Raw genomic sequence first — 10,005 nt, 5'->3', positions numbered from 1 at the left:
CTACTAAGTTGACAGGGATGGAGGGCTTTGTCAACTTAGTCAATATGAACGATTCTAGCTCCAGTGACCGTACGATGTCCATCCAATGGCCGTAGTGCTTCTTCAACCTCTGGTCTTCTTGCTCCAGCCGCCCAAAGCAGCGCCGGTCGTGCCGCATGCTCCTGCCTCCCGTGGCCGGCTGTGCTTCCGCGGAGGCCTCACCGCCCCTACTATTCCCTCCACTGGCCAGGCCCTGCGGCGACGGCAGCCTCACACCGCAGCCGAACCAGTGAACCTTCGTACTCCTCTCCGCACGGGCTTCCACTGTCGCGTCTTCCCCGGCTCCGCGTCGTCCCTTTCCTAGGCATCGCCGTCGTCCACCGCCGTGGTGCGCTCCGCGCGGCGTGGTCAACGTGGTCAAGGAACGACTTCCATCGGAAGAGTACTGTACGTGGAGAGGCTGACAGCTGGGTCCAAGTAAGTCGCTTTGTCAGGCCTGTTGGGCTGCAAATCTTTCAAGACGAGGAGAGCTTTCATTCGGCTGGCCGAGAAAATGGCCCATCAGTAATGAGAAATGGGCTGTACATTTTTAAAACACATCAAACTGGAAATTAGTTTCAAATATCTTTTTTTTTCATTTCAAGATTTTAAATTACATTAATTTGTATGCGTGGAGAATTTGTTGGATTTTATATTGATATACATTTATTTTTAAAATCAGTTTGAATGTGAGTCAAAATTTCGGGATTAAAAACAGTTCGGACCGCACCGAAATATGCAAAATTTCGTATAATTTTTTAACCGTGGCCACAATATGGGCTGTAATGCTAACAAAAAGAATATGGGCTCCAAGAAAACCTTAATAATTAGCAAATGGGCTGTAAATTATTAGAAATAATGGCAGATGGGCTGTATGATGTTTTCCACAGATTTGAGGCTTTCCTAAAAAAAGGTTGACGCACAAGCAGTGACTGTTGGATGGCCATCCAACCGCCGTCGTGCTTCTTCAATCTCTGCTCTTCCTGCTCCAGCCGCTCAAACAAGCGCCGGCGGGACTGCCTGCTCCCTCCTCCCCGCGGCCGGCTCTGCTCCCGCGCAGGCCTCACCGCCCCACCGTACTCCCATCGCTGGCCTAGCCATCCCTCTACTCACCCACACATGCTATTATTCTCCGGCGACGGCAGACGAACCAGTAAACCCTCGTACAGTCATACTCCCCTCCGCGTGGGAAACAACTGCCAAGTCTTCCCTGCCTCCGTGTCGTTCCCTTCCTAGGCCTCGCCATCGTCCACCGCCCTGGTGCTCTCGGCGCGGCCTGGTCAACGTGGTCAATGACCGACATGCATCTGAAGTGGACTGTACGTGGAGAGGCCGACAGCTGGGTCCACGGCCGCACGCAAGGAAATGCCTCCTTATTACGCGCAAAATAATGATTCCTCCACCTGACATCAGGGACCCACCGAAAGGGCCTCTGTATTTTGCGAAAAAACGTTACCGCCGCTGACAGCTCGGACCCACCAGCTATATCTTCGCACGCAAGGAAGTGCCTCCTTATTACGCACAAAAAAAATGAATACTCCCCCTGTTAGCTGGGACCCAGTATAGTGGCAGGCTGACTTGTGGGCCTACTAAGTTGACGGGGACGGAGGGCTTTGTCAACTTAGTCAATATGCACGATTCTAGCTCCAGTGACCGTACGATGTCCATCCAACGGCCGTAGTGCATCTTCAACCTCTGGTCTTCTTGCTCCAGCCGCCCAAACCAGCGCCGGTCGTGCCTCATGCTCCTGCCTCCCGTGGCCGGCTGCGATGCGGCGGAGGCCTCACCGCCCCCTACTACTCCCACCGCTGGCCAGGCCATCCCTCTACTCACCCACACTCCCTGTTATTCTGCAACGATGACAGCCTCACACCGCAGCGAACCAGTGAACCCTCGTACTCCTCTACGCGTGGGCATCCACTGCCGCGTCTTCCCCGGCTCCGCGTCGTCCCCTTCCTAGGCCTCGCCGTCGTCCACCGCCCTGGTGCTCTCGGCGCGGCGTGGTCAACGTGGTCAAGGAACGGCTTCCATCGGACGTGGACTGTACGTGGAGAGGCTGACAGCTGGGTCCACGGCCGCAGCAAGGAAGTGCCTCCTTATTACGTGCAAAATAATTATTCCTCCACCTGACAGCGGGGACCCACCGGACGGGCCACCGTATTTCGTGAAAAAAACGTTTCCCCCATGACAGCTGGGACCCACCAGCTACACCTTCGCATGCAAGAAAGTGCGTCCGGGCAAAAAAACAAAATGATTCGCCCCCCTGACTGCTGGGACCCATGAGCTACATCTTCCCACGCAAGGAAGTGCCTGACAGTCGGGACCCACCTGGTCGAAGCATACGTAGCGTTGTCATTCTGGTCGCGAACGTGTACGTACATATATACTGGTGGATGTAGAGGCGCGCACGTGTCGTAGTAGAGGCGCGTACGTGTCGTAGAAGAGGCGCGCACGTAGCATGTACACGTACGTACAGTGGCCAGGGTGCAAGAAAGAAAATACGGCCACGCATGTGTACATACGGGCGGGGTCTCGAACGCCTACTCGCGCACACGTACGGCCAGGGCTCGTGTACATGGCTGGGTCGGAACGGAGAAACAGCGCCGTCCTCGTGTTCATGGGGAGGCAACGGAATGCGCCGTCTTCATGGGGTGGCAACGGAATGCGTCATGTTCATGGGGAGGCAACAGAATGCGTCGTGTTCATCGGGAGGCAACGGAACGCGTGGGAGCCAACCAGCTGGGTCGGAACGGAATGTGTGGTCGTGTTCATCGGGAGGGCTTGGACCGAACAGGCGATGGAAACGAGGCCTGGCGTACCGCAGAACGGAGGAAACGGACCTCCTACGGTCGAAACGGGGGTCCTGTTGATCGGGAGGGGTGTGGCGTACCGCAAAACGGAGGAAACGGACCTCCTACGGTCGAAACGGGGGTCCTGTTGATCGGGAGGGGTGTGGCGTACCACAAAACGATCGAAACGGGAGTCCTGTTCATCGGGAGGGGTGTGGCATACCGCAAAACGGGACTCCACGGGATACTATTCATCTCCACCGTCGACCTCCTCCAGTCTCCACGGGCTACCGTCGACCTCATCCAGCCTCCACGGGCTCCTGTTCATCCAGCCTCCACTGCGCGCTACTCCACCGGCTACTTTTCAACCACCCCTCCACCGTCTACTGTTCATCCAGCTCTCCACACCACGGGGTCCTGTTCAACCACCCCTCCACCGTCTACTGTTCATCCAGCCCTCCACACCACGGGGTCCTGTTCAACCACCCCTCCACGGGCACCCCTCCACCATCTACTGTTCATCCAGCCCTCCACCACACCACGGGGTCCTGTTCATCCAGAGGCAACGCCACCGCTCACTGTTCATCCAAACCCCCCACAACGCTCACTGTTCATCCCAGAGGCAGCATCGATCGGTTTTAGTTAGCAGCAGTAGCGAAGGAATCGCTCGATCGGGTTCAGTTAACAGCCATCGATCGATCGCTCGGGTTCAGTAACGCGTAGCCTGCAGTGCAATCGCTCGGGTTCAGTTAGAGGCCAACGCCTCGCTCGGGTTCAGTTAGAGCCAACGCCTTGCACACACGCGCGTACGTGTACGAGAGAAACGCGCATCGCTCGGCCCCCGACCTCCCACCGTAACCGGGAACTCCCCGAAATTTTCCTCGCCCTCGCTTCTACCATGGCTTTTCCGTCATGGACGGCTCAAAGAATGTCATGCAGCTGCGTCTTCGGCCCGCCCAGGACGAAAAGCCCATTTTCTGTCATGATTTTTTGTCATAGAAGTAGGAGCCCACCACATCTATGATGATACCGGGTTTTGTCACAATTATCGTCATAGAAGTGTCATATGTATGACAGAAAAAAATTTCGTTCGGCCCAAAATATCACGGATGTGTCTTTTTTTTGTAGTGAAGAGATGTCTCCATGTTATTAATGCATGGACAACTACCGCCAACTCAAGATCGTGAGTGGGGTAGTTCCATTCATTGGGCTTCAACCGACGAGAGGTATAAGCCACAACTTTCTTCTCTTGCATTAACACGGTACCGAGACCTTGCAATGAGGCATCACAGAAAACTTCGAATGGCTTGGATTCATCAGGAGGAGTCAATACAGGAGCTGTGACGAGTTTCTCTTTGAGAGTGTCGAAAGGAACATCACACTCAGGAGTCCAGACATACTTGACATGCTTCTGGAGGAGGTTGGAAAGAGGCTTTGCAATCTTTGAGAAATTCTCAACAAATCTTCGGCAATAGCTTGCAAGCCTAAGGAAACTGCGGAGCTGCTTGAGATTCTGAGGAGGCTCCCAATTCACAATTGAAGCAACCTTCTCCAGATTAATAGCAATGCCCTTGGCGGAGATGATGTGACCAAGGTAAAGAACTTCATCAAGCCAAAACTCACATTTGGAAAACTTCGCATCGAATTGATACTCTTTGAGCTTGTCGAGCACCAATCACAAATGTTTGGCATGATCTTTCTAATTCTTGGAGAACACCAAGATATCATCGAGATACACCAGGACGAATTCATTTGTGTAGGGGTTGAAGATGAAGTTCATCATTCGAGAGAACGTTGGAGGAGCATTGACAAGGCCGAAAGACATGACAGTGTATTCATAGGAACCAAAACTTGTTCTGAATGCTGTCTTGGGGATATCTTCTTCACGAATGCGAATCTGATGATAACCCATACTGAGGTCAAGCTTGGAAAACACTTTTGTACCTTTAAGTTGCTCGAATAGCTCATTGATGTTGGGAAGTGGATACTTATTCTTAATTGTCTTCTTGTCCAATGGACGGTAATCGATGCAAAGTCGGTCCGTGCCATCCTTCTTCTGGACAAAAAGAACACCACAACCCCACGGAGATGAACTCGGTCTGATCAAACCCAGACACTCTTGTTCATCAAGCTGTTTCTTCAATTCCTTCAGCTCCTTTGGTCCAAGCTTGTATGGACGCTTGCAAACGGGTCCAGTACCAGGCTCAAGATCGATAACGAACTCAACTGGCCGGTGAGGAGGCATACCCAGAGGCTCTTCTGGAAAGACATCTTGGTACTCACAAACGACTGGAATATGAGAAATTGCATCTAACTCGCCCTTCTCATTGAGAGAGAATACCCGAATGGTTTCGTCACGAGTGGCATAGATGATCACATCCTCAAAAGAGTGTGTCAATTGAATCTCCCTGGCAGCACAATCAAGTTGAGCCTTGTGCTTAGAAAGCCAATCCATCCCGAGAATTAGATCAATATCTGAGTTGCCAAGAACAATTGGAGAAGACAGGAATTTATAGTTGCCCATCTTGATACCGACATTCGGAACCAACATGCTAGATCTCAAACGCTTAGCCGAGAAACAACTTGCAATGCTCTAGGTAGTACCTCTGTGTCAAAATTGTGCTTCGATGCAAATGGATATGACATGAAAGAATGCGATGCACCGGTATCAAATAAGACTTTTGCAGGAATATCATTAACTGGAAGATTACCCATGACCACTTCTGAAGAATCCTCTGCTTGAGCTGCATTCAACATGTTCACCTTTGCAAACTTTGGATTGTGCTTGACCAGTACATTGCTTGCCGATCTCACAGGAGGAGGAGGCGGAAGGTGCCTTTGGTTGAAGCACTTGTTCGCATAGTGACCTTTCTGCTGACACTTGTTGCAAGTGACCTCTGAGAGCGGACGGTGATAAGAAGGAGGAGCACTTGGCCTTGGAGCTTGAGTCTGAGACTTGTTCTGATAGCCTGGGTTGGGTGGGTGGGAAGATCCATGACCACCTTTGTTATTCTGTTGGTAGGGCTGACGAAACGGAGGAGGAGGAAGCTAGAACTTTTGTTGCTTGGCTGCCACTTGTGAGGAAGAAGAAGACTGAACTGCATCCCTGATTCTCTTCTTTGAGGCCTCACACTTGAGCTGAGCACCTTCTTGCTTGAGGGCCATGTTATAGAACTAATCGAACTGAGTAGGCTCAACAAGAATGAGAGCTAACTGCAGATCTTCTCTGGGGCCACCCCTGAAGTGATAGATCATGCTCTTTTCATCAGGAATGTCTTGTTTTGCGAAGCGAGCAAGTTTCTGAAAATGGATGTTGTATTGATACACAGACATGTTGCCTTACTTGAGATTGCGGAATTCCTCACGCTTGCTCTCGACAACACTTGTTGGAATGTGGTGAGCTTTGAAATCCCGGTAGAAGTCATCCCAGGTAATCACTCGACCTCCTCTGGAATCTTTGTACTGTTGATACCAATCAGCAGCTTGGTCCTTGAGCTGAAATGAAGCAAACTTGACGTAGTCCTCAGGCCTGACATTGCTACATTCAAAGTGCTTGCAGATGTCCACGAGCCAATCATCAGCGTCCGTGGCCTCGACACAGTTGCTGAAAGACTTTGGCTAATTTGCAAGGAACTGGTTGAGGGTAGCAAACTGAGGCTGATTGTTGAACTGCCCTTGACCTTGATTGCCTTGGTTACCTTGACCTTGGTTGCGCTCTTGCAAGATTTGCAAAAGCATCTGAGCATTGGCGTTGGTGGCTGCCATGATAGCTTGCCATGCTTCCGGAGGCGGAGGAGGTGGCGGAGGTGGAGGGTTCGACCGATCCCCATCATTGCGGTCCGGATTCAGACGCGTTGGAGGAGCCATCCTGAAGAGGGTGACATCCGTTAGAACCATGATCGACAGATAGACAAGCTGAATCAACGGATAGAAATTGCAACATATAGTCTTCACAATAAACATTCGAGCAAGGATTGAATGACTGAATTCCAAAGTTAACATCGCACGACCATTAAGGTGAGAAGCCACTTAGATAAAGGTTGATGAATGAAATAACAAGGTGCGACTGGAACAAATAAGTGGTAAGGATCACCCAATCACAAACCAAATATCTGCAGGAAGAATAACTAAGAGCTACTTGAATTCCCACCTATAAACTCCCGAAACTTTCTGGTTATGCAATCTGGTGTTGGTGATACAGGGGAAGCAATATATCTCACCCAAACTAACAATCCCTACAACCAGCTGTATCCATCCGTCAACACATAACCAAGAAAACTCCGGAAATCGTGTACCTCAACCTTTGAAAAGCATCCGTGATACGAGCTATGGCAATACTCCCGAACTCCCGCCCCAGTACTGGGTGGCGTCAAGGTTATCTCACCACTGGCTGCATAAAAGAGATTTTCCATGTCGGCGAACTCAGGTATTCCAGAACTGCAACGATAAAATTGTGACGACAACACCTCGGAGCTCAACTCCCCGGGACACTGCCACAACCGCTAAATGTCAGGAGGCACCAAGAACAATGTTCTTGTCACAAGAATATCGGAACGATTCCAAGATACCCGCGTGATCCTAAATTTTTTTAGTGAAATTTGAGGAGAGGAAAGACAAAGCATCTACATCAGGAGGCCTCACCAGAGTGACGAAGGGACTGAGGAGTAAAAAGAATCCTACTCTTCGATATATATAATCCTAAGACTCAAAACATTTTTGTTCTAGACTCAACAACGTCAGCGATTCGATCAAGCAGGGGGCTCCTAAGTCGGGGATGGCTCTGATTACCAACTTGTAACGCCCATGATGCGGCTATATCTCCCACGTGTCGAGGCACTACTTAGAGGCATAACCACATTGTGGTTTTGTCGCAAGAAGGGTCATCTTCACACAATCCCATGTAATGAACAAGAAAGGGATAAATAGAGGGTTGGCTTACAATCTCCACTTCACACAATGAACATATAATTCATACATCATTCAGAGTACACACATAGTCCGACTACGGACAAATCTGAATAAAAAGAAGATAACCCCAAATGCTAGATCCCGATCGTCCCAACTAGGCACCACTACTGATCATCCGGAAAAGAAACATAGCAACGACCAAGGTCCTCGTCGAACTCCCCCTTGAGCTCGGTTGCATCACCTGCACTGGTATCATCGGCACCTACAACTGTTTTGGTAGTATCTGTGAGTCACGAGGACTCATCAATCTCAAAACCCGCGAGATCAAGACTATTTAAGCTTATGGGTAGGATAAGGTAATGACGTGGAGTTGCAGCAAGTGCTAAGCAAATATGGTGGCTAACATACGCAAATAAGAGTAAGATGAGAAGCTACGCAGCGGTCGTGAAGCTAGAAGTGATCAAGAAGTGATCCTGAACTACTTATGTTCATCCATAACCCAACCGTGTTCACTTCCGGGACACCGCCGAAAAGAGACCATCACGGCTACACACGCGGTTGATGCATTTTAGTTAAGTCAAGTGTCAAGTTCTCTACAACCGGATATTAACAAATTCCCATCTACCACATAAGCACGGGCACGGCTCTCGAAATTTTATACCCTGCAGGGGTGTCCCAACTTAGCCCATCACAAGCTCTCACGATCAACGAAGGATATTCCTTCTCCCGGAACAACCCGATCAGACTCGGAATCCCAGTTACAAGACATTTCGACAATGGTAAAACAAGTCCAGCAAGACCGCCCGAATGTGCTAAAAAATCCCGATAGGAGCTGCACATATCTCGTTCTCAGGGCACACCGGATGGGACAAGCTACGAGTAAAACCAGCCCTCGATTTTCCCCGAGGTGGCCCCGTAGGTCGCTCGGTTCGGACCAACACTCAGAGGAGGACTGGCCGGGGGGGGGGGGGGGGGCTAAAATAAAGATGACCCTCGGGATTGCGACTCCCTAGGGAAAAATATAGGTAGTGGGTAGGCAAATGGAAAACCAAAGTTGGGCCTTGCTGGAGGAGTTTTATTCAAGGCGAACTGTCAAGGGGGTCCCATAACCCCAACCGCGTAAGGAACGCAAAATCAAGGAACATAACACCGGTATGACGGAAACTAGGGCGGCAAGAGTGGAACAGAACACCAGGCATATGGCCGGGCCTTCCACCCTTTACCAAGTGTATAGATGCATTAGATTAAATAAGAGATATTGTGATATCCCAACATAAACATGTTCCAACATGGAGCAAACTTCAACTTCACCTGCAACTAACATCGCTATATGAGGGGCTGAGCAAAAGCGGTAACATAGCTGAACAACGGTTTGCTTGGAAGGTGGGTTAGAGGCTTGACATGGCAATATGGGAGGCATGATAAACAAGTGGTATGTAGCGTGACATAGCGATAGAACGAACAACTAGCAAGCAAAGATAGAAGTGATATCAAGGGTAATGGTCATCTTGCCTGCAAAGTTCTCAGAGTTGTCAAAAGCTTGCTCCTCGTTAGCGTACTCAACAGGTTCCTCATTCACGAACTCGTCTCCCGGCTCTACCCAAAGCAAGAACACAAGCAATGGAACAACAATCAATCACGGTGCAATGCACAAACAACATGATGCAAGGCATGTCATGGTATGCAAGGTATGATGTGCAATGCATATGGGTACTCCGGAAGGAAAAGGATGATCAAGGCATCAACTTGGCAAACTAAGCATGCCACTAGAAAGATGAGGAGATTTTTGTGGAAATCCATATAAGGATCACCGGAAATGGATGCACGGTTTGCAAATGACGAGCAAAACAAGAACAATGCAAAATTGCACTCAACAGCAACATAGCACTTATGACGCATCATGAAACTATGCTAAAGCACCCAAACATGAAAACTAAATACATGGCAGTGATTACAGGTGAAGCTCTACAAATCATGAACACTGAGCTACTACTATAACTCACTAGAACAGGTCTAAAACAGCATGGCAAAAAAAGCAAATGACAACAGTTCTAGCAGACAGTGAAAATGACTTGCATGGCAAAACAGATTCATGATAGCCTGTTTACAAGCTTGATTAACTCACTACAGGGCATATCATGGCATGGAATAAATCTAGCATGGAGTAGACATGAAAAGGAAGCTACACATGTGCCAAAATACCCCATAGCATGTTTGCATAAATATACACATAAAAGACAAAACAGCAACATGATGTAAAATGACATGTTCATGAACTTCCTCAAATGCA

Source organism: Aegilops tauschii, chromosome 6 (genome assembly GCF_002575655.3).
Source record: "Aegilops tauschii subsp. strangulata cultivar AL8/78 chromosome 6, Aet v6.0, whole genome shotgun sequence".
NCBI lineage: Eukaryota > Viridiplantae > Streptophyta > Magnoliopsida > Poales > Poaceae > Aegilops > Aegilops tauschii.
The sequence above is the reverse complement of the archived record's forward strand: the minus strand, read 5'-3'. Positions refer to the sequence as shown.